The sequence below is a fragment of the Filicampus tigris genome, chromosome 3, assembly GCF_054856515.1.
Source record: "Filicampus tigris isolate MCC_2025a chromosome 3, RoL_Ftig_1.0, whole genome shotgun sequence".
Classification (NCBI taxonomy): domain Eukaryota; kingdom Metazoa; phylum Chordata; class Actinopteri; order Syngnathiformes; family Syngnathidae; genus Filicampus; species Filicampus tigris.
The window spans coordinates 5941422-5965924 of record NC_141219.1 but is presented as its reverse complement, the minus strand read 5'-3'; the positions used below and the strand labels follow the sequence as shown (position 1 = coordinate 5965924).

Below are 24503 nucleotides of genomic sequence, written 5' to 3'. Positions count from 1 at the left end.
ATTGCATGCTGCTCATTATTTTGGGGGGTAATTATACCCTCATTGCTGTGCTAAAGCTGCATTACCCAAATGACAGAGTCCGGAGCAGGACTCGCATTGGACGAATGAACAAGCGAAAAATAAATGAAAATACAGTAAAAGGGAACTCTGTGGGGTGGGAATGGTGCCTGGGCTGTTTATTAAAGTGCCAAAGTTCCACCGAAGATTCTGGTCCACTTAAGATTCCGTCGTTGAAAAAACACTGACATTTATAAAAACACGGGAATAGATCTTTAAAGACCAACTTGTTCACTTTCTGTTCACCGGAGACTTTAAATAGTATTTGGTGCACACAAAAATACTAACATTGGCTCCATTTTAAATTAAATGTAATCAAATTAAAAAGGGTTAATGTAATTAGATAAAATAGTTTTCAAATTTAAAAAAATAAGGCTGCATTCATTGTCTTTGAGCTTTACACAAACAACTAAATTGCCACTGCGCTTACAAAACACCAACTAGTACATTACACTCCAAATTGTCTTTTCTGTTTCCAAAAGCATTTACGCCAGGTTCAGCGAAGACTAAACTGTCTCCAGACTCCAACACTAGCTTTGTTGGAGACTAGGTCTATTGACTCAAAATTGTCACAAATGATATTCATCTGGAAGAACCGCTGATGACTTCTCACAATAACTACTGTACCAACAATGACTTAACAAGGCAGGATGTCAATAAACATCATTATATGACACTTCATGTCTGTAAATCTTTCTAAGGTTTCGCATTTTCAAACGATCACCTCTAGGCGATTGCTCGGAAATCACAATGTCCCATCACAGATGAACTATTTTTAGAACAGGCGTATTGCCTACTCATATGGTCCTTGAGAGTGATCTGGTGCCCGGGGGAACCATGTTGGTGACCACTGCTATCGAATGTCTTCACGTGCTTACGTACAAAGAAAGTTAGGGATGTAAAATAGAAACACAGATACAGTGGTACCCCTACTTACGAACGTCTCTTCATAGGAAATTTTCAAGTTACGAAACGCCTCAACAGGAAAATCTTGCCTCTATTTACGATTAAGAAATTTCAGGATACGAAAGGTAAAAACGTATGGGGTGATACTCGCAGTACGGGCTGCTACTCGCAGCTCCGGAGTTTCCTGAACGCAACATACTCATAGCTGCTCTGCCATTGGCTAGCCTAGCATCTTCCTGGCATCCCATTGGCTCAGAGGGACCTCTTCCGTATGTCTCTATGTGTGTGGATAGATATATGTGATAGATATGTCTATGCAGCGTCCTCGTCATTCGCCTCTCGGGCCATGAGGTCTTCCGATAGTTTTACGTGAATTAGAAACGCTGAAAAGAAGAGAAAAAGGAGAAAATCGTTTTTTTTCCAAACAAACAAAGCAAGAGATAATAGAAAAGTATGAAAGGGGGATGCGTTTGTTTGATCTCACCAAAGAATATGACCGTAATGTATCAACGGTCGCCACGTTATTAAATCAGTTGTTTACGAAACGCCAGGCAAAAAACACTTCTGAGAGAGAACATGAACCAAAGAGGGCAAAAAGCGATGAGGACAGCAATTAAAAGGTAAACGACCATCATTTTTATTCCTTACTCTAGTCTTTGTTTTTTTACATTATTAACTCTCATTTATTGTGCAATAATCTAATTGTAACATGTATTTGTTACATGTTCTCATGCATTTTTATGCTTCATAAAACATTTATGTCTGAATATTGGGGGGCTTGGAACGGATTAGGGCATTTACATGGAAAACGCGTCCCTACTTACAAAATTTTCGACTTTTTAAATGAGTCTAAATTTCTTCCAGAACCAATTAATTTCGTAAGTAGAGGTACCACTGTAGTTGATTTGACTGCGACTCTTCCTGTTGCTTAATTCCTCTTGATCGCAAAAGGTGAGCAACGTTCAAAGAGAGCAGGAGAGAGAGATTCCGGGGAAGACTTTTTCCAATCCGACAATGTTCCGCATCGTTTGTTGTTAATAGAGCCGCGTTTGGCCACAGAGGCACGGTGGAGCGATGGTTTGCATTTCTGCCTCCGCGCTTCTCAATTTTTTTTCCACTAGAGAAAAAACGAGATTAAACTGTCATCAAACACTAACATTATCTTAGTTGAAGGTTCTTGCCGGCAATCTTAATAAAACTCAAAACACTTGGGGGACTGGGCTCTCATATTGTCTTTGATGAACATAACGTTGGCATTTTTGTAAACATCAAAGACCAAAGTAATGTTGATGCTTACAAAATGCGTATATTAGGGTGACTGAAGACGAGACCGTCCTCGGTGCTTAAATATATACTAAAGTTGGGTTATTTGAAGACTAGTTCGATTTTAATACCGACAAAAAAGCTAACGTTAGGTTCGCTAAAGACTAAATTGTTTTTGTTGTTAACAAAAAAGCCATCATTAAGTTTGATAAACTGTCCTCAATGCTTACCAAAAATGAAAACATTAGGTTCTTTGAAGATTAAACTGACTTTAATGTTTATAAAAATGCTATTGCTAGCAGTAGTAGTCAGAGCTGGGCTATCCGTCTAACTTCTGGGCGGTATATCCGGCCGACCCACATTTGAGTTATGTGCTCCCTCCTCCGTGCTCCAGTTAGGAGGCGAGCGGCAACATTTTGGTCCATTACAAACAAAATAAACCTAAATGTTTACAAAATAACCAGTTCAGGGTGTACCCCGCCTACTATGGTGAGGCGTGTATTGCCCAGCAAAGAACACAAGCTCACAGGCGCGCATGAAAATCATTAACATTCAGCATCTTTAATTGAATATCCTGCGTCAGCCCTTCCGCAGGAGTCGATCACGCTCCAGGACAGCTAACGCCTTAAAAAAAAAAAAAAATCATAAATAAACTGGTGACCTCTAATGCCAGCTCAAAGAAATCTGCTTTGCCTCAGAGGTGACTTTTTTTTTCTTTTTTTTTTCCCAGACACTGACTAAGCAACATTCACTTCAGTTGTCACACCTTGCACTTTTTGTTTGCCTAATTGCGCCATCATTCCGCATGAACGATGTGGCTCATTAGCAGAAAAACGCGTCGCCACATCCCGCATGCTGAGAAAGTCTTTAAACGGATACGAATTAATGACAGCAAGTCATTTTTTTTTTTTTTTTTTTAAATACTTTCAAGGAATTTATATTTTTGTGTTGGTGGCCAAACAGCTGGTATGTTCCCACGCTGCGAGGGCCAATTGACGATTTTACCACATGTTCTTTTTAAACCTTTGGCACTCGTAGAATACTATCAGCCACAAAAGATAAGTAGATTAGGTTAATTGAAGGCTCCAACATATTTTTGTTTGCAAAAACAGGTTCGCTAAGTTCTTGGAAGGGTAATTTGTCTTTGATGTTTAAAAAATGGGTACGCTTGGCTAACTGACTGCTCCTAAATTGTCTTTGATGCTCGTAAGAACCACGTTAGTGTTACTGAAGACGAAAATAAAATATTAAAAGACTAAGGGCCTGATCGCAAATAGCGGGAGCTAAAAATGTTGGTTTGTTCAAACAGATTGTGAGGGCTGTTGCCAACAGGTCAAACATGGCGTAAACTGTTGTATTTGAGAGTTTGGCATATTCGGCAGCACTGATGGTTTCACCCTGAAACATTTGGGAGAGCGCAGCAAGAGCAAAATAAAAGCTAGAAGCGATGGAATTGGAAGTGTCAGTGGAAGAGGAAAGACATATTTTACAGAAAAATAAATGTGATTTTGTGGAAGTCAGCAATTGCATAAAAAAAAAACGTGTATGGAAGTATTACCACCAAGAATGTGGTCATTGAATTTATGTGGCCATCCTGTGTAACCTTTTTTGCTTAAAATTTGGGAAACTTGCAAAACTAACTTGTGAAAAGCCACGAGCAAGGAAATGCAGAGTTAAAAGGACTTTCGCCTTTGGTGGTATGGCGTGACTCCTTCTTGTGACACTCCAAAATTGCATTGCTGAATAGATTATATGTTACGCAATTGTTTTGTTTGCATATCAAAAGCAAGTTATCATTGATACTTACGAATGCCTGTTCCTTCCTAGGACTTAAAATCTTCTTTATTGTTTGCAAATAGTCAATTTGTTTTGCTTGATGTTTACGAAAACCCATACGCTAGGTTGACAGATCGCTTTTTCTTTGTCCATAAAAATGTGTTTGTTTCATTGACAAATTCAATGGCGCTGGGACGTTGTCAACGACGACGATTTGCAAATCAATGTATTCTGTTTTTATTTACGTTTTACGCAACGACCCATCTTCAGTAGGATTGGGGTTTGTAATCTGCTCATTGAAAATCTTTAATTGTCAGCGATGTTTTCCTTAAATAGGAATGCTCGTTTTTTTTTTAAAAGACCAAGTTGTCTTTGATGCCGACGAATGTGGATACATGAAATTTGTTGTCTAATAAAAACTGGTAAACTAGGTAACTTAAAATCTTTGATAGGTTCATTGAAGAATGGGTGTCATTTTCACAAAGACGCACACGTTTTTAAAAAGTATAATCTATCTTTGATGCTGGAAAAAAAAAAAAAAAAAAGACACGTCGGGTTCATGGAAGACTAAATGAACTTTATTTCCATTTATTTCCTACCACCCACACACAGGCGCACTCCCCCAATCAAGACTGCATGCTACTGCTTATCCTGTCAGCGCAGGAGGCGGAGGACAGAAGAAAATGTGTCAGTCCCAGTAGAAAATGAGCTTTTACTGCAATCACTTGAGCAATCACGCTACCAGATTTTTTTTTTTCATTTATATTTTCGGCTAACAAAAAGACCCCTCCCCCATCAACCACCGACACCCCACCGCCCATCCGTTGCCCCGTTTCCTCACGCTTTTAAGTATAAGCTCTCAGAGGAAACTAATGATTGCGCTCCATGTCAGGGCGAATACGAGCTCCGACGTGTGCTCCTCCCATGTATGTAGCATGGCGTGAAACCAGGAACGCTAGGGCGGAGACGCCGTCACGCGTCATGGCGGGATGTCAGCAAACGTCTGCGCGATGCACTCTGAAGCACAGCATCCCACATCCTGCGTCTCCCGGGAGAGTGCGTCTGATGCTAAAGTTTGTCTAGTTCTGCGTCTTCTATTACCAAGAGTGACAAATTAGACGTGTTCAACGTTAATCCCCGATGCTAGCTGGCTACTTTGAGTCACTAACTGTTGAGTATCCGGCCGTTTTTTTCCGCGTGTAAAATTTGGAGGTGGCCGCTTCCTTCGGATTTTTTGGCCGCCTCTGGTTGGAAAAACCTCTGACATCATGTAAAAATGGTATTTCTTGACCAGAATTGCTCTGCGTTGAGTGTCATTTCCCACTGCAATTTTGGTAATATGCGGCGGCGGAGTATAAAAAAAAAAAAACAGTTGGAAGTGGCTTCTAAAACTGTAACAAATGACAGATTTTCTTTCCACCTGCAAATGTGTTGTAATATGGAATACGTAAATGCGGCATTATGTAATGTAGCCGTAGTGGTTATTTCCATCTTCATCTCATCTGTCTAGGGTGAAATAGCACACCTTTTATCGGAGTTCTTCAGTATCAAAACATTTCCTAAATGTTTAAATCGTTCCTTTAAAAAGCTGGTCTACCAAATGGCTGAGCTGACATCTATAAAGATGTCACGGTACTGTAAAGTGCCTCTGATGTTCTCATCTGAATCACGATCGTCATTAAAACGTGGCAGACAAAATAAAACGGATGTTTTAATATTATATTCCGTATTATATTAAAGTTCGCTAACGTTGTTGTTTAACAGTATATGTATGCCCTTGTGTTTATATTTAATAGCAAAGAGGTTTCCTGTATTTAGTTGTTTTTTTTATTTTAGTATATGAGTGAAGAAAAAGAAAACATTCAAGAAGTATCCCATGTATGTAAACCACAGGAAAAAAAAAAAACTGAGCCAGTGAAGTGTGCGTCAAATGCACGCGCGCGCATTATGGTATCACCTCTGTCTCAATTTTACCCAGGAAAAACCCTGGCATCACAAATGTCTATATTCTCAGAAGGGACTTTTCTAATATGGTAATGTTCTCCCAAGGAAATACAGCGACAATCAAATATTACACCTACGAGGAAAACATGCTTTTGCATGATAATATCCCATAAAAGGGATTGTTCTGTCACCAAGTAATGGCGCCACATCTTCAGGAGGAAATTTCCCACGAGGCAATGTACCCTCAAGTAATTCAATGGCGTATTTACCTAACAATTGAATCCTCAAGAAAATGTTCCAACAAGGAATTGTTCCCCCAAGGAAATGTCCTCAAAAATGAATGCTGTCAATAAAATATTCAAATGAAAAACCTTTTCTACAATTGCATTTTCTAGAATTGTTAGGACTGATTCTGAATCTGCCCTCGCGCGTCATAGCTATAAAAAAAAAAATCTGAAAAACCTCATGTGCTCGAAAAAAAACAAGTACAGACATTTTTGACATCAGCGTCAAAAATACTTTTAGGGCACACATAAAAACCATCTCTGATAAAAAAATAAAATAAAAAATTGGCTGTTGACCAGTAAATTCCCTCGTGGGTAAAGCTTTTCAACATCAAATGACATCTTCCCGCTCCAATTAGGGATGTAAAAGCAAAGCAGGACGCTTTCCTAATCATTCACGAACACTCCAGCACATTAGCGCCCGAGTGACGAAAACGCCGACTGTGTGATGTCTCGCTGTGATGCCGCTAAATGTCACGATTGTGCTGCGACTCCAACGTGACAAACACAATGTGCTTGTTAAAACGAGGCCGTGACCAGACGGCCTGTTGGGGTGTGGGGAATGTCATGTTCGGCATTAACTATGCAGGAGTTTGCCCGTTGTTATCTAAAGTGTGTAGAAACCGCAGGGCTGTGGGTCGGTATTGTCGTTTGCGTCACGCCACAGTGAATATCCAGATGTTGGCCTCTTTTGCTTTCATTTGTCATTTTAACACTGATTTCTCATTGAAATACAATACAGCTGTTCACGGGGGGGGGGGGGGGGGGTATTGAAAGAGCCATGCTGCGAATAGTGTAACCACAAAAAGAGATTGATGCCGCCCATGTTTTGAATTGTACGTACAAAATGAATGCGTTCAACTTAGATACACGACGAAGCTCAAACTCACAATAGAACGTTAGCCGTCAGATGGGATGATGTGATGTGAAAATAAACTGCACTGGAAGTGAACATAAGATTGGGCAACCGATCGAAATTGAATCGCGATTTTGGTTTCTCGCAATCATCAAAACATCATCATCGAAGAAAAACGATGAATGTCCCTGAGCGTGCTTTCAGCCGTTTAATGACACACCACGTGGAAGTTTACTGTAAAACTAAACACACACAAAAATAAGTACATTATATATTTAGCTAGAAGACATACTTCCTTTTAGAAACATGGACAGTGCTGATGCTAACAGTCAATGTAATAAAATAATTAGCATAGAAATCAATGTTGTGCAAAAAATATCTAACTTTTCACAAAAACCTTGTTTTCTGCGTTTTGGGGTCCAAAAAAGGTGAAACCAATCCGTATTCCACTGCTGTACTGTTACTGAAAATGGAATAAAAGGTAGAAACTAACTTTTTTTTCTGATGAAACAAGAGTCTAATCTTTCATTTGGTAGTTTGTGTGTTTACATAGTCCTAAAACACAATATTCTGTGAGCCTTGAAAGATCAGTCAGAATGCTCTAAATTGGCTGCCGCTCAAGAGGTTCTCCTTTTTTTTTTCTTTTTTTTTTTTTAAAAGTGGCTGGCATTGAAAGAGTAAAAAAATAAAAAGCTCAAGCTAACATAGAACTTATGCAAGGGCATCACGCATGTGTACTTAGGCTGAATTTTCTCCAAATCAAATCATAATTTTAAAAGAATGTTGCGAAATGAGTTTGAAATCATATGAAAGTGTCTTGGGATCATTTTTGTGGGTATATTTATGGTTTGAATGATTAGTATGGTTTTTTTGTTGTTGTTTTTTTTTTTTGGGGGGGGGGGGGTGGGGGGGGCATCCATTAGTTGCTGTCGGTGGTTAGTTCCTAACCGCTGCAAATAGCGAGGCTTCACTCACTGTCAAACCAGCGGCAGCTAATTCATCAACCAAAAAGGCAGGAAAATTAGCGCTGACATTTTTTAGGCCGCCGTAGCCTAAATAGTTCCTTTGACTCAAACATCCCTGGAAATTAATCGTAGCTTTTCCTATCCCGTTTGTTGAATTTGGACTCTGTTAATTACACCTCCATGAATAATCTGTAACTCTAAATATTGCAATAACATTTGGAATCCGCCAAGCAGATGGCGCAATGCATGATATATGATAGGCTTTGCTATTTTGGGCAATTTAGACCCCCGCTCCAGACCCCCCCCCCCCCCCACTCAACCGCCACCACCACCACCAACCCTCCCCCTACCCAGACTTGTGTCACATGACACTTTTTTTCTTTTACCATATTGGATGGAAAATATCCGTTTTGTTTGAGAAATGAAATTGAATGATTTATTTAGAACAGCTGTAACATTGCCAAAAATAAGCATTCATTATTTTTTGAGGCCACATCAATCAAATTTAAGACCGCTCATTCATCAGATTTGACTACTACAAGTGAGCGAGACGGGCTCAATGCTACAGCAAAATAATTTAACTTCTAGTGTGATTTTACAATTTCTTTCAAATACATCCACCAGAAAAACATAATGATTATTGGTGATGATAAAATGATAAAATGCTAAAAGTCTAATTACAGAGCTTTCCAAAGCAAATCGAGGAAAATAGCATTTTTTTTAAATTGAAAATAGGCTCCAAGATGTCAAGAATTTGTTATATCTTAAATGCGCATATCGCCGCTGTCCTGTGAAAAACACTTATGTCCATTTTTTTTTTCAATTTTCTTATTTTTAGGTGAATGGTGTTTACGCGTTATAGACATCGCATTAACATGAAAAAAATAAATTCCCAAATTGGACGTAGCTTTTTTTTCACAGGGCAGCGACGGTATCTTCTTTTTCTGTTTACTTAAATCTGCAATGTATTTTTTCGACTGTATTTGATAATTCATTAAACCGTCATTAAATATTGAACAACGACAAGCACCGCATCGTCGCTGTTTGGTGGCATCTCGGTTCATCCTAACCCAATCATAATCTTGGATTTTCGCTACCCATGTCAGGGTTTGGTCCTTATCCAAGGTTCACTGTCTAGCAACATTGTTTATAGTGACTGTATATACGTATATTTAAAGATTAGCTATATATTTTTTAAGAATAATTAAGGCCTGGTTTTATGATGGAGGCCTCACGAAATCTCTCCACCTATAACGTAGCAGCTGCTCCACTGGACTAAATTGAGCTCGTGCAACGTCATGCTAGAAGCTAAGCAAAGCTGCACGTTGTTGTCCACATGGATTAGCGTTGGCTCCTGATAACCAAAATATGAAACACGTCGCACACTACATCCAGTCCAGACTTAACGGCTACGAAGCCAAAAGCTAAGCAGACCAGATAGCATTGCTGTATACACAGATTATCATTAGCTTGCGATGATTCTCGCATAAACACAACTTAACGTTGCAGGGTTAGCGGAAAAAAACCCCCGCACGAACTTTTGCAAATACGCCGCGGAACGAAACGATTCTGCCATTGTGACGATAAAAATGCACAAAGCTCATTTCCAAAGATGCAGAGGTATCACTTTAAAAGCCTCAATTACTTTGCCAAATGGCCTATTTGCACAAGTCAGCTCTCCTCTCGCACAAAGAGGAGTGAAGTCTGTTGGGATTCCATAGTGTCTCTGACACGCAACGATAATCAATACGGCTGCCCAAGGAGGTCAAACGCAGTATTGGTGGAGGCCAATGAGTGCCGCTTGCAAGGCTCGCTATTCATTTGTTATCAGCGCACACACTCTTCCATTACCGAGACAATGGGAAGGAGATGGTGTCACGGCCCGCATGCATGCAGCGGGGGGCGGGGGGAGAGAAAGCCTTATAAATGAAGCCAGGCTCATGATGAGAAGGTACAGTCATTACAGTCAGAGAAGCAAAGTAGCCTGGCCCACCCTTTGCTTTGGCTGATAACACCAATTATAAGATTCAAATCTGCCGGAAAGTCAGAAATATCATGCCCGGGGCTTAACCAGGTTCCAGTTGAGCGTAAACAACCAAAACTTGGCTTGCAAAGCGAGTTTTTTTCATTTTTGGTTCGATTTTTGAAATAATTAAAGACAACAAGATGTAATGACAACATATTTGACGTTTTGGTAAAGAATTACATCAAGAACATTATGATCCATAAAAAAGAGTCAAAAGTGCGCAAGAACGAAGTTTAAATGCGTTTAAAATGTCGCAATAGTTCTTGTAGCTGTTTTTCGGATTACGTTACTCTTCAGAACTTACAAAATACTGTACGTCATCATAACTTTAGGACTTAGTTCAAGTAACGTTTATGACTTTTGCATACCGTTTGGTGCATCGGAAGCAAAGTGACGAACCAAATTTCCAAAACAGGCGCAGTGAGGCTTGCGAAACAAGAGTTGTTGGTCGTAACTTTCCAATTTTCTTTTTCGCAGCATTGAAAATGTCTTCGTTTAACTTCTCATGACACAAATGCGTTTTTGTATGTGAATGTCAATTGAGCACATTTTTTTTCTTGCACAATTACGACCTAGGTCTTTACAACGTTGCAATTCCTGTGCATTTCAGAAAACCGTAATAGTGTGGGCAGTTAGTGGAACAAGAGTTTTTCGGGAAAAACATTCTTATGAGATTACTGTATAAACAACCTATCGGCAGTGAAGAAAGGGAAAGTCAAAGATAAGGTCTGACAACATTCTCCATCGTTTAGCATATGGGTGAAGTCTGAATGTCATTAAAAGTTGATCCTTTTCTGCTTTAGCGGAGGACACATTTGTGCCTGTGAAGCTCTCGACAAAGTGTCAACGAGTTGCTCTGCGGGGGCTAACGGCACACGCTGTGCTTAAAACAAAACAGGCCTTCCCACCATCGCTACCTGCCTGCTGGTTTCAGTCCCAGAATGCCAAAAGGAGGAAGCAAAATGGAAGGACTTCAATGTATTTACTACACAGGAAACACTTTGCGTAAAATTGGTCAAACCAAAGGTTTTTTTTTTAGGTTTTTTTTTTTTTAGTTCCGACGGGGTGCAGATGGGTCGCGTAGCAAGTCGGAGTGAGATTTCTCGGCCCAGATGGAGCGACTCCGCTTGCTTTTGCGATTCATCTTTAATCATTTCACGCTCGCTGCCGCCTCCTTCATTTCGCTCTCACGGTTTCGCAAAAAAAAAAACCCGGAGCGAACGTCACTGCTGCGGCGCATGAGATCTTGTTAAATGTCACGTGTGACACGCAAGACAGGCGCAAAACTTTGACTTCATGTCCAAATTGTTATAGTACTACAGATGTCGCCTTGTGAAATTCTGAAATGAGACATTTTGAAAGTAAAACGTTAAGGAGGATGGCGGGGGAGGGCTTCTTTTTTTTTTTTTTTTTTTTTAATCCAGATAATAGAAAATATTTTTCTACTTGTTTGTAATAAAAAGGAAAAAAAAAAATTAAAAAAAAAGATTTGATACGCTCACCAAAAAAAGAAAGAAAATCCAGTGAACAAAAATGATCTTACAAAAAATAAATAAATAAATAAAACTCAAGTCAAATGTTAGTGATAATCAGGTACTCTGTTACCCTGGTCATGTGGCCACTTGTTGCTAGGCAGAATTCATAGGGCTGAAGAATAACTGTCACGAGTAGGACCCAAAAGCAAGGAGGCAGGGGGTGAAAATGAAGAGCAATCAAAAGTATTTAATTAAAAGAAAGCAAAAAAAGGGTACTGGGATATTACTGAACATCAAAACAAACTAAACAAACACTTGGACTTGACTTTAATGACAATTGACAACCGACAAGGACCGAAAGAAAGCAGGGAACCAAATACAGACAAATTGACGAGACAACGAGGAACACCTGGACAAGACACAGAGGGTTGGAGGGAGCTGATTGGCTAACACCGGGGACTGGGATGACAAGCACAGGTGGACCCAATAACTTTACGAGACAGGCAGTCAAGAGTCTAAAGTCAAAAACCAAAACTCAAAGAAAAACATAAACAATAACTGCCCCATAGAAAAATCGTAGTTGACCAATGAAAAACATATAGAGTATCACCAAATCTCGATTTTTGTTTTGTTTTGTTTTTTTTGTTTTTTACTGAAAATCAACAAAAACGGCTTGTTGCTAGGCGGAATCCGCCATCTCACATGGCTTTTTGGTAATAACTCTGTATCGTGATCTATAAAGTGAAATGTAAAACTTATTTCATAATGACCCGTTAACTTTTGTCAATGTATTTTGAATGCACTATTGAAAAGTAACGTCCTTTTTACCTTGAAAAGACTGTAACAAATCAGTCTCCCGGTTAAAATGAGGAAATCATTTCTGTCTATCCTTCATCCGTGGTCTTTTATTCTGCTGTGCCGCGTCAATGTAAAATGAATGACTTCTTTCACTGAAATGTTTTTCGAGTGGCTGCCGCAAATTCATTTGAAGCAGAACGGCTAATTTGATGACCTTAAGGGTTTCAATAGGAGTAACATTCCTCCTTGCAATTCATCTCATTTTTTTTTTTCTTTATGTTAGAAAACTAAAATGGAGAAAAATGGAGGTTGGCGACGACTAGTTAATTGAGGTGAATATAAAGCACTTTCAATGTGCCGCGGATGGACATTCCTTTTCTTTTCTATGTACACCCAATCAGGTTGTTCACATACTGTATGTACAGTACATACACATATCTCCGTAATTGGACGGCACATCTTTGGGGCTTATATGCAGATGTTCTCCTCAGAAGCCTGGTGGGCCTGTTAGAGCCTTTTGTTGTCAACCTGAGGAGCAAATTAGAGCGTTTTGGTGCCAACCATGTAAAGTATTTCACAGTGTGTTTTGATCTGTGAGTGGTCTGGGGCATTCCAAGTCAAACAAGCCAACGAACGTGCCATCTGTAAAGCTGACAGTGTTATCTCCCTGTTTGGAGTGGAAAAATGTATTATAAAAAAAGAATGGCATCCTCACAATTAAACATTTTACCCCCAACAGACAATTGCTAACCTCCCAGGAATGTAGGAAGAAAGTATCCACAGGAGAGCCCGTGTTCGTACACAGAACGACTATTCCGCTGTGCTGCGCGGACCGAGAAAAGCCTGATAGATTTAAATATTTTCCTAAGGGAAAACAATTAAATTAATTCGCCTGTGGAGCAGAGTGTATCGCTGGCATTTCTGGTGCTCTTCGTAATATAACAACCGAAAAATAGAAAACAGTATGATAAATTAATCAAATAAAACACACACACATACACATACACATATATATATATATATATATATACATATACACATATATATATATATATATATATATATACGTATATATATATATATATATATATATATATATATACATATACATATATACATATATATGTACGTATATATATATATATATATACATATATGTATACATATACATATATACATATACATATACATATATACATATACATATATATATATATATATATAAATAGATATAAATAAATACATATATACATATATTTATATACACATATATACATATATATACACATACATAAATACATATACATATATACATATACATATATACATATACATATATATACACATACATATATATATATATATATATCCAATCAACTCCCATGTATGTTTCTGCCCTTTTCCAAACCGTTTCAATTGTATCCTTCCCACAAGAATTATGAGTATTAGTGGTATTACTGATAGTACAACCAATTCAGTGCATCAATATTCAGATGAAGCGTCTCCACGTTCAAAGCAAGAGAGACTCTCTCTGCGGACTATAAAGAAAAAAAAAAAGGATTTCAGGCAGTATTTGCTTAGGTCCGAGAACAAAAGGGCGACGGTACACGCGGGCCCCATCGACCGTTAATAATCATCTGCGCCTCGTCCTTTGAGAGGGCCCGTGATATGGAGTATCATTAGACATGCAAATAACAGCTCCTCGTCCCTGGGATTAGGAGAGGGGGAAAATGAATGAGAGGCACGACGCTGGCAGAAACAATTAAGCATTACAGGCTCCAGCTTTTGGCAGCCGATTGGGGCCTGGCGAGGCGACGGCGCCGTCGTCAACACCCTTGTCTGAGTGAATGTGACACGGCGACGAGCGTCACTTAAGAACATGTCAGACCGGCGCACGCTGGACAGACGCGACGAGTGCCGATTCTCTTTCCCGGACGTACCTGTGGGAGTCGGAAGGGGAGTCTTGCTATTCTCGACACGCGGGCGGTTTGTTGAAGCGTATTCGGGAGAGAGTGATGATAAAAAGTGTTTTGGAACGGGCTGACACTGCGGGAGACTACAAGGAAGGTTGACACTCATGCTACGTTAGCGGTATTTCATTATTACTGGAATTTACTCGATCAGGATTCTTAGGGCCGGCTACCAATCAGCCGGCAGCGACAAACGATCGCTGAGTCGATCGCAAAATGGAGCGGTATGTCTATTGAAACAACTTGATTATTTACAACATCGTATTAGTTTACTGTTAACCGGAGTATCAACAAACGTATTGTGTGTAGCATTTCTGCTTGCTCTATGTTTAACATGCCCATGCCCCGACGAAAGAAAGGAAAAAATAAACAGTCACGTGAAACGTTTATTCGTTAAAAAACCAACAGAACAGGATTTTTAGGAACAATGTAGCCGCTTTCACATCGTGCAATTCAAAAACTACTGTTAATACTTTAGTTTAGAACCTTTTCATAAAACGTTTCAATGGAGAACCTTCGGATTTATGAGCCCCGGCCGCATGACGGTATGAATTGAAAAGGAATGCTGATGTTGTACAGTGGTCATATGAACGGTGCACGCGACTTACTCATTTCACAAACACAATTTACACAACTTGAGAACTTTATAATTGTGGACAACGCAATGGAGTTGGAGTTACGCTCTCTAAAATTCCCTGCAATGCTGAACTCTGAATATCCTGACGACTGTACGGAGGGTTTCCCCAGCATGTAGTGGTGTTTCCAAAGCGAAAACACACAAAAAGTCAACAAAATATTAGCGGCACCATAGATAAATACTCTATATTGTACACGTGGGGAAACACTGCGGCTGTAACGTCTCAATTGGAGGATCGATGATGTCATTGATTGGATCGGCGAATTGCAAAATGACAGATGGTCACAAAATTCACAAAATATCAGTCGATCCGATATAGCAGATCAGATCGGTGGAAAATCGAATTATTACTCCGCTGCGACAGACACCATACCCTTAAAATATCCAAAAACGATCACCTTTTCTTTTGGTAATGTTACTGTGAACTGTCAACACAGGAAAACAACAACTTTATTTGCTAGAAAAAGGAGAAATTTCATCGAGCACATACGTGGAACACAAGTTTTGCCGGCTAACAGGAAAATTGCTTATCTGCTTACACGAAAGAGTGAGCCCCCTTCCGACCACAAACAAACAACCGTTTACAATTACACTCTAAACACTTGAGTTGTCGTTCCAGCTAATCCCTTGCAAGAAAAGTCTTCACGCACAAGTATTTTTTAAAAATCTTTCAGATTTTTTGATCTGTGACAAACCTCACACAGTGAGAATAGAAAATCAAGCATTTATTTTGCAGTTTTTGTTGGATGGCGTGTGGTCTGCTCCAATAGTCTGAACAAAGAGCACCAAACACATTACGGGCTCACACACGCCGAGCGGAACGATCGGAGTGGAAGGCGGTCTCCAAGTGCCCCACTTCGCAACGGTGATCCGTGATCGCCCCGGCCAACTTTACATCTTCCCCAAGTCAACGGGTCAATTAAATTTGGGGTATGGACCATTCGGTAATATCTGGTTGGGGTTGGGATGTTACCCACATCCACAAAAGTGTTGCCAGGTCTAGAAGGTTTTTGCATCTACGGAAAATAAAAAAGTAAAGGCAAGAAATGATTAAAAAAAAAAAAAAAAGACGAAATAAAGTTCAACTAAATATATTTCGCTAAACTACAACCCCCTTCCTCCCTCGAGTGCGTGATGAATTGCAGGATGGAAATTGCTTCTCATAATCCCGGATTCCCTTGTTACCGGCGCCTTTGTTCCCTATTTACTTTGTTTTAATCAGGGGCAGAGCTGAGAAAACAATCAAAATATGAAAATCAATCGAATGTATTTGTGTTAAAAGGTTACCTGGAGCAACGTAGGAAAAGCAGGTTAGGCCCAAAGGGGAATGCATGGGAATAAAGGTGCTTATTTTAAGAACAGGCAACAACAGATAGTCGCAGCGCGCCGCCTCATAAAAGGAGAGAAAATCTTTAACAAGCCAAATGAGAAAGAGACAGCGGGGATGAGGCCCACCGAGTCCACTCTATCATCCGCTAAGATAAGCCCCCGAGTCCAAAAAAGGAGCCAACGCTAACTTCAAAAGGATTTCATGTTCACACGAGGAGCTTTTGGACTGTGTGAATTATTTCTAGTGTTGAATTCCATTGTGCAAGGTAGCATTTATTATAAATACCCGTTGAGAGGAGCTATCATTAACTGTAACACGTGCGCGTGCTTGGGTCTGCGCCTGGCCAAGCGTGCCATGGTCTGTTTTGCCTGTGTGGATTATTTAGAGTCATTAAAGTGGGGGAAAACAACCGAACATATTTTTTTTCAAGAATATGTTCTCCGCAGGCTCACTAGTTGAAACATTCTGATTAATATTGCGTTTGTGGAATATGAGTAAAGCAGCAAAATCCAACACTTTTTCGTCCTCTCAGGGGGGGGCGGCCATTTTGTCACTTCTGTCGAATGAAAATGACATCACAACTGCTCAGGGCTCAGAAAAAAACGACCAAACATGGCTCAGCTTCAGAAAACAGGTCAGCCGCGATTGGTCATTACCTGACCCTGAGTAATTGTGATGTCGACAGAAGTGACAAAATGGCCGCCCCCAGAGATGGCTAAAAACCGGTGGATAAACTCTTATTCCACAAACACAATATTTATTAGAATGGCTTTTTTCAACTTGTGGGCTTGCATAGAACATATTCTTGAAAAATATGTTTGGGTTGACTTCCTCTTTAAAGCTGCACTGGATAAGAAATCGACATTAATAAAAAAAAATCACAACTCTTTTGATGAAACATTGACTTACAAGTATAGTAGTTGAATGGGACTTCATGCCCTCAGGGGGTCTGTATCGTTTTTACGGGCACAAAAACAACTATGAGGAGGATGGCACACAACAAAATACAAATGTCCTGAATTGCTTGACGGCATACTCACTTCCTCCTTTCGCTATAAGGACGGCTCAGGATTTCACGACACCAGGCGCTGGCACGCATGGGAAATGTGGTTGATTTTTGTCAAAACACTACCGCTTTTGTCCACATGGCGGCGCCATAACCAACAAAAACCGACACAGTGTTGCTTTAAGTTTATTTCTATTGTAAAAGGTGGCGGTTATCATGACAAACATGGTAAACAAGGGTGCTGTGTGAAATATTGACATTCGTGTTTCTTTCTGTTTTCCAAGGTTACGTTTTTCAGAGAGGAGGAATCATATTAATCATATGAAACATTGTCTCATGTGCCTCAGGGTCTCGTTTACTTTTTGGACTGTGTGAATGATTTCTCATCACTGTGATTATTTTGTTTTTGCCAGGTGACAGTTATCGTAAATAACTGCCAAGATAAGCAATTTGTACTAGTAGGACACTTACTGTACATACTTACTCTAACATTTTAGTCATTTGAAAGTTAAGACTTGATTGTTTTATTGTTATGAGGTTTTTAATGTTAGCCATTTTCATAGACTAATGAAGAATCTTCATTTTCGTCGTGCTGGGGCAGGTCTAGTTTACCGTGTTTGGGAATTTGGCAGACCGCGCCGTGGCTCGCTCGGCTTTCCGGCATTCAGTATTACACGCCCCTGGCGCACCTGACAATTTGGTGACAGCAAGTAGATTCGCCTTTAGAATTTAAAAGGGAATGAGAGGAGCCGCTTCGATAGGGCAGGAACCAAGTCAGTTGCGTTCACTCCCACAACGGCGCAATCGCCCCTTTCTAACCACGCCCGTCTACAAAAATAGCAAAAGAAAGAAAACTCCATCCCGGTTGGACTGCATTTTGCCATGAACTTGCCCTGGGCACGAAAATAGGTCCCTAAAAACGCGACTTGGCATCAGTGCCAACTTGGAATTCAACAACCCTCTTGGGGATCGAACCTGCAACCTTGGGGCGCAGAGACAACCCGCCACACAACCGGAATGCCCACACACTAAACGGCTAAGCGAAACGTGTCAGCGCGGAACTAACGGTTCGGGAAGCGTTATTTTGGACATGCCATTAGTCTTCCGTAATAAGACATGAGGACTCGCAGACATTGGAAGGAAACAAGTCCTTCCTGGAAAGACGCACTCTACCAGGAATACTCATTGTGTGTGTGTGCGTGCGTGTTTGTCCTCCCTATTACTGCTGACTGCGAGATGGATGCTAGCTGTCACACCTGCCTGACTTTGTTCCCGCCAGATGCGGCGGCGGGGGTCACCGGGAAAGCGCCCAAACACTCATCAATCTCGTGCGTTGTCCGACGGTTCTTCCAGCTCGGCGGCGGCGCCTTCCAACATCCATTTAGCGGATGGGAAAACAACAAAAACACACTTACACGCGCGCACAAACACAATCTCTCAGGCAAACACACACACACGGGCGCCCGGACACTGACACACTCTTACATGCGTACTCAAGCGCACCCAGACGCTCGCACGCTCACGCACGCTTACGAACGGACGCAGGCTCTCAACTCGCACGCGCGCGCGCGCACGCAAACACCCACTTCGGAAACAAAACGCAGCACGAGAGCCGTAAAAGTGATTTTGGGCGAGGTCGTTGCCGTCATTCAAGGTAATTGAATTTGGGTCCTGCGCACAAAGGTGCCAGGAGCCCAGCCCGCTCGCCTGCCTGCCGCCTTTTTAATAACAACGGCACCACAAAGTCGAAAGGACACAGATGGAGGGAGTCGGACATGACACTGAGGTTTCGGCCGCAAACTCGGCAAATAGATGGAAACTTTTAGGGCGTACTCACACTGGGCCTGTTTTCATTCTGTTGTGCTAATTGAGGTCATAAAATCGCATGAATTATACGACAACAGCGCGCGCGCACAAGCGACCGAGCATGCCCTATGCATTTCGTGTTGTGAATTATTCTTATTACATTTAGTCATTTCTATTGTGCAAGGTGGCGGTTATCCTGTGTGACAAACCAGAAAAGTGAGCGATGATTTAGTAGGGCTGGACGATTATGGGAACATTAATCATCACGCATTATTTTGATTGGGATTGAAATTGCGATTACAACAACGATTATTCATTGATTTTAAAATGTGTATTTATTCAACTACTAAAACTCAACCACCCAAAACTCTCAACACGCACTCATGCCGAGTCATCCGCGCACGTTGAACACTTGTTTCTTGAACTCTTCCATTCTTTTTGTCAAGTACAAAATGACCTTGTAAACATGTGAAATTGAAATTGAAAGCATTTTCATTACTGCCACATCCACACCTTTGATGCTTTGCACACATTGAAGCCTCACCGTTATCTCTTGATCATATTTATTTTAACTTGTTATTTTCGCAAGTCTTGGGACTTACTGGGCTAACCTGGGGATTGTATTTCGTGCCATATCGTGGAAAAAAAGAGTCCTTAGATTTTCTTTACCCTGTAATGTTGGAAGGAAAATCTTTTGAAATCAAGTTCACTCGAAAGGACTTGAAACGAGAAAATAAATGAGTAAGAAGGTAAAATAACAATATACTAAATACTACACTCAAATAATAAATAATAAAAATAATCGTAACAATTGAAAGAAAATATATATTTTTTTTAATTTTCCTGCACTTAGGGGCAGCCTGGAGCCGTGTGGATGGAGTATACACTTGGAATGAGAAGAGAAGAAACTTGTGATTAGACTCGTTTTCACACATTGGGAAGAGTTTCTGCCTTTGAGTAGTGTTATCTTACCTGTGTTTCCATATTTCTTGCGTTTGTGTGTGAATATTTGTTATTTGAAGGAATATCACTCCCCAAGTCTATACAAATAACCCATTAGCATGTCAATGGGATATTACTGTATGTTGACTTTAGCATTAGCGCTAGCAATGTTTTCAAAACATAGCATGGTTTGTATTTAAGTACACAAAACGTGTCACTCTTTTGCGTGTGCTTAGTTTTACAGTCAACTCCAACTGGGGTGTCATTAAACCGCTTAAAAAGGACACTTAGGGGTGGCAGAATCACAAACGCTACATGCTAAAGACGCAAGCAAAATGGTGCATTCAGGGGACTGTCACAACGTCGGCAAATTGTAAACGCGCCTCATGGCCCTGCGCATAATAGTATTTCTTCGATTCTAAGGATAAACCCACATTCAGCCCTAATATTTAGTGTACCAAATAGCGACAACATACAGCAGGGGTGCCCAAGTCCAGTCCCCGAGAGCCCCTATTCAGCCTTTTTTTTAATGTTTCCCTCAGTTCAGCTATGCTCATTCCAATCAGGCGGAGGGAAACACCTAAAACAGGCTGGATAGGAGCTCTCGAGGACTCGGACCGGACTGGAGGACCCAAACGATCGGCGCTGATCATTTAAATCAGGTGATCATTTGAATCAGGTGTGTTGGAGGAGGGAAACATCTAAAACAGGCTGGATGGGGGCTCTCGAGGCCGAGGATTGGGCACCCCTGACGTACGGTAAACATTGGCCATCCTTAGTCACAATAAAGAGGAGGATGACATTCTGCCCTGGCACAAAGACACTTCCTGTGTGTGCGTGTGCCTGCATGCGTGTGTCCGGACATGCCGAGTGAACTCCTGAGCGTCGCAGTTGATGTGCGACAAACTTCACCAAATGCCACGTCACATCCTCACACTAGACGGTGTCCAAATCTTGGACACACACTGATAGGCACAGACACATACACGTTTGCAACGTTTTTTTTTTTTTTGCTTCCTGTGTGTTTCATTCCGTGAATTCACACTTGGTGGGAAAGTGCACAGCCAGCTCCGAAGCTTCCTGTCATTTTTCTTGGATCGTATTCTTTGTCACAGTTTGAGTTATTTCCTGTGTAAGAAACTTCTTGTGTTTGAATGATTCTCCATGCTGTGATGGACGCCGTAGAGGATGTTCTAATGGTTAAATATTGTACTAGAACCAATACTTTTTTTTTTTTTTTTCGACTTTCATGAAATAGGAACCGAGATGGCTGAGGTATATTGATATTATCAAAGTTCATATCAGTAAACACTCTTACTAATATGCAGTTTGACGTTCGAGTGAGAACTCTACAGATTCTGAAATACTGATTCGGAAAAACAATCCATTTTTTTTTTAGTAGCTTTTCAAATAATTGTTATAGTATATGTTAGAGCGAGAACTCTGTATATTTTGAAATCACAAGCAAGCTCAAGTACCTTGACAAGATCAGTACAAATCAATCAGTAAATGGTCCTTGTTCAGTATTTAATCATCAAGTGATGTTCTTTTCAAACTTTTTTTAGAGCAAGAGTCCTATAGGTTTTAAAATCATTTGGCTGGGATATGTAGTAGATCAGATAAAATCAGTTTACATCACTGTGTGCCAATAAATAGACATTCCTCTCTCTCTCTCTCTCTCTCTCTCTCTCTCTCTCTCTCTCTCTCTCTCTCTCTCTCTCTCTCTGTCTCTGTCTCTCTCTCTCTCTCTCTCTCTCTCTCTCTCTCTCTCTCTCTCTCTCTCTCTCTCTCTCTCCCTCTCCCCCCTCTCTCTCCCTCTCTCCCCCTCTCTCTCTCTATCTCTCTCCCCCCACCCTCTCTCTCTCTCTCTCTCTATCTCTCTCTTTCTCTCGCTCTCCCCCCTCTCTCTCTCCCCCTCTCTCTCTCTCTCTCTCCCTCTCCCCCCCTCTCTCTCTCCCCCTCCCTCTCTCTCTCTCTCCCCCCCTCCCTCTCTCTCTCGACCCTCCCCCTCTCTCTCCCCCCTCCCCCCCTCTCTCTCTCTCTGTCTCCCCCCTCCCTCCCCTCTCTCTCTCTCTCTCCCCCCTCCCCCTCTTTCTCCCTCTATATATATATATATATTGACGTATATATATACGTCAAAAAGTTGAGAGAGAGAGAGAGAGAGAGAGAGAGAGAGAGAGGACCCAATATATTTGTCAATAGTAATCCAGGAGTACCCGTTCATAGGGTAAAAGCAGGAGGGCAAGAAACTGTGGCTTCCGTTATATTATAGCTGAGATCATTTCATACCTGTGAGTACAGTGTGCGGTCCTTGTACAGTATTTCACCCAACTGTTAATCAATAATTGCTCTTTTGACCTTATTTTAAAGCAAGAACCTATCAACTTAATCCGACAGACTTTTGAATAACATGTCTGAGGTATGTACGGTGGATAAGGTAACAGTCGAACTGTAGATTGAAAACCATTACGATTTTTCAATAAAATGGCGGCAGTACCCAGATAAAATCAGTTGACATCAGTAAGTGCCGCTGTCCGTTTATGCGTTTTGAAATTACCGTTTCAGGTTGGAGCGAGAACAACATCGATAATTGAAAAGAGGGTTGAGCAAATATTTTTTATTATCCCGCATTCATCGCTAACATGCTAATGAGGATTCAACGTTCCAAGTTATAAACAACGAGCGCCACGCCGCAGCACCGCGCCGTGACGTGAAGAGGGGAAAAAAAATACCAAATGTGTCATGAAAGAACAGCGACCAACAACACCCCCCCCCCCCCCGAGTGAGCGAGCAACAACAAACAGAATATTCAAGAGCGGGAAGCAAAGGATGGCGCGGGATGAAAACGTCTCACCCGCAGAGGATCCCACATTTGCCCGTTTGAAAAGCAGCACGCTTTACAAATCACATTCCAAACCAATTTGCGCTCCTCGGGATTTCCGGGGGAGCGTGTTTTTTTTTTTTTTTTTTTTTGTGTGTGTGTGTGTTTTTGTGTGCGTGTGGATGTACAGTAGGTGGTGGTGTGCGCTGAAAATAAGCCTGCGTGCGACCCTACGTGACACAAGACACACACACACTCCCTCCCATGTGCATCGACGGGCATTAAGGCCTGCGGTACTCGCCTTCAAATGTGGAAGCTACAGAACAAACTCCTCTGGTGTTACATCTTTTCTACTTTATTACAAGTCTACAGGGATTGTGGGGGGGAGGGGGGGGGGGGCGGACACGGTTCTGCAGCCGGGGCTATCTGTTTACATTTTCCTTACAGGACTATATTGGAATTATAATTGTGTTCTACGCTACCTTTTTTCTGCACTCGGCTCTGTTTAAAGGTCCTGTGGACCCGCCAAGATGAAGAAAAATGGAGGCCTTTGGAGGGATTCGATTACTGGCGCCGAAAATGCAGCTGCACGCCGCCGCCTGTTTTCCTTCCTTGTTCTTTTTTTTTTTTTTACCCCCCCCCCACAGGTGCCAATCCCTCAGGACGCTCGGATACTAACATGGCGGCATCAGGAGAAATGTGTTGCCTTTTAGGCAATTAAGGTGAAGAAAATAGAAAATGAATTAAAGATGCAATGATCTATGATATGATCCAAATATTTGGACACCCACATCAGGTAAAATTGGCTAAAAAGCTTCACAATTTTGAAATCACTTAGTTTCGCCTGTGCGCCCAAATCAGCCTAAAATGGCTGCTTCAAACGAGTGGATTAACTCTTATTCCACAAACACAATATTTATCAGAATGCCTTGTTTCAACTAGTGGGCTTGCATAGAACATATTCTTAAAAAAATGATGTTTGAGTTGACTTCCCCTTTCAGCCACTATCCCACCGAGGGACGAACAATTCCGACTGTTGACGAAAGTAGAAAAATGCAAGTTCACGTCCGGGTTCGTTCGATCGCAAATGTTCGGCAAAAGGGATCGTCAGACGTTCGGCAAATGTTCGCCTGTTCTTTTGTTGTCTCGAAGGAATTTTGAAAATGTTCCAAATTTCCTTGCGACTAGAAAAAAAATCACTCGGCAAACGTTTTGGGACATTGAACGAACCCTGACGAACTCTGGAATGAACACAACATTTGCTGGCTTTGAAAACACCCGCAATTGTTCGTCACTAAGTGGGATAGGGACTTTAGGCTTGTTGAGTTTTTTTATGGCTCATCTCATGATTGACATGCCTTCCAAATTTCAATTTGAACGGGAATTGGCTTTGAGGGACGCATTTTCAATTCACTTTCAGGTACACGCAGGTTGCAAAGCAAATCAAACTTCATCTCTACGTTCCGCCCACGCACAATGGAGAAAACTGCAATTTTCTACAGTTTAGCGTCACCCATCCCTCTAGTTTATCATCATTCATTTTCATTTGGCAGCAATTGGACTAAATCTCTAGGACACCGCTGCCTTTGGAAGACCTCCGGAAAGGGCCAAAAATGACAATAAAATGGCTGTGTCCTTTAA

The 24503-nt window shown here is 41.1% G+C and overlaps 1 protein-coding gene and 1 long non-coding RNA gene across 6 annotated transcripts in view; one reads left to right on the top strand and one right to left on the bottom strand.

Moving 5' to 3' along the window:
• cdh8 (cadherin 8) overlaps positions 1–24503 on the bottom strand; it is a 166201-nt gene that overhangs the window by 79573 nt on the left and 62125 nt on the right. The gene's annotated exons all lie outside the window — the stretch shown is intronic.
• On the top strand, positions 1286–24503 carry LOC147149681 (uncharacterized). 2 transcript variants are annotated; one of them, XR_015086230.1, is made up of 3 exons: positions 1286–1583; positions 23374–23584; positions 24283–24503. It is a non-coding gene; the product is annotated as an uncharacterized LOC147149681 (long non-coding RNA). The 2 variants fall into 2 exon arrangements; XR_015086229.1 differs by having other exon boundaries at positions 23374–24503.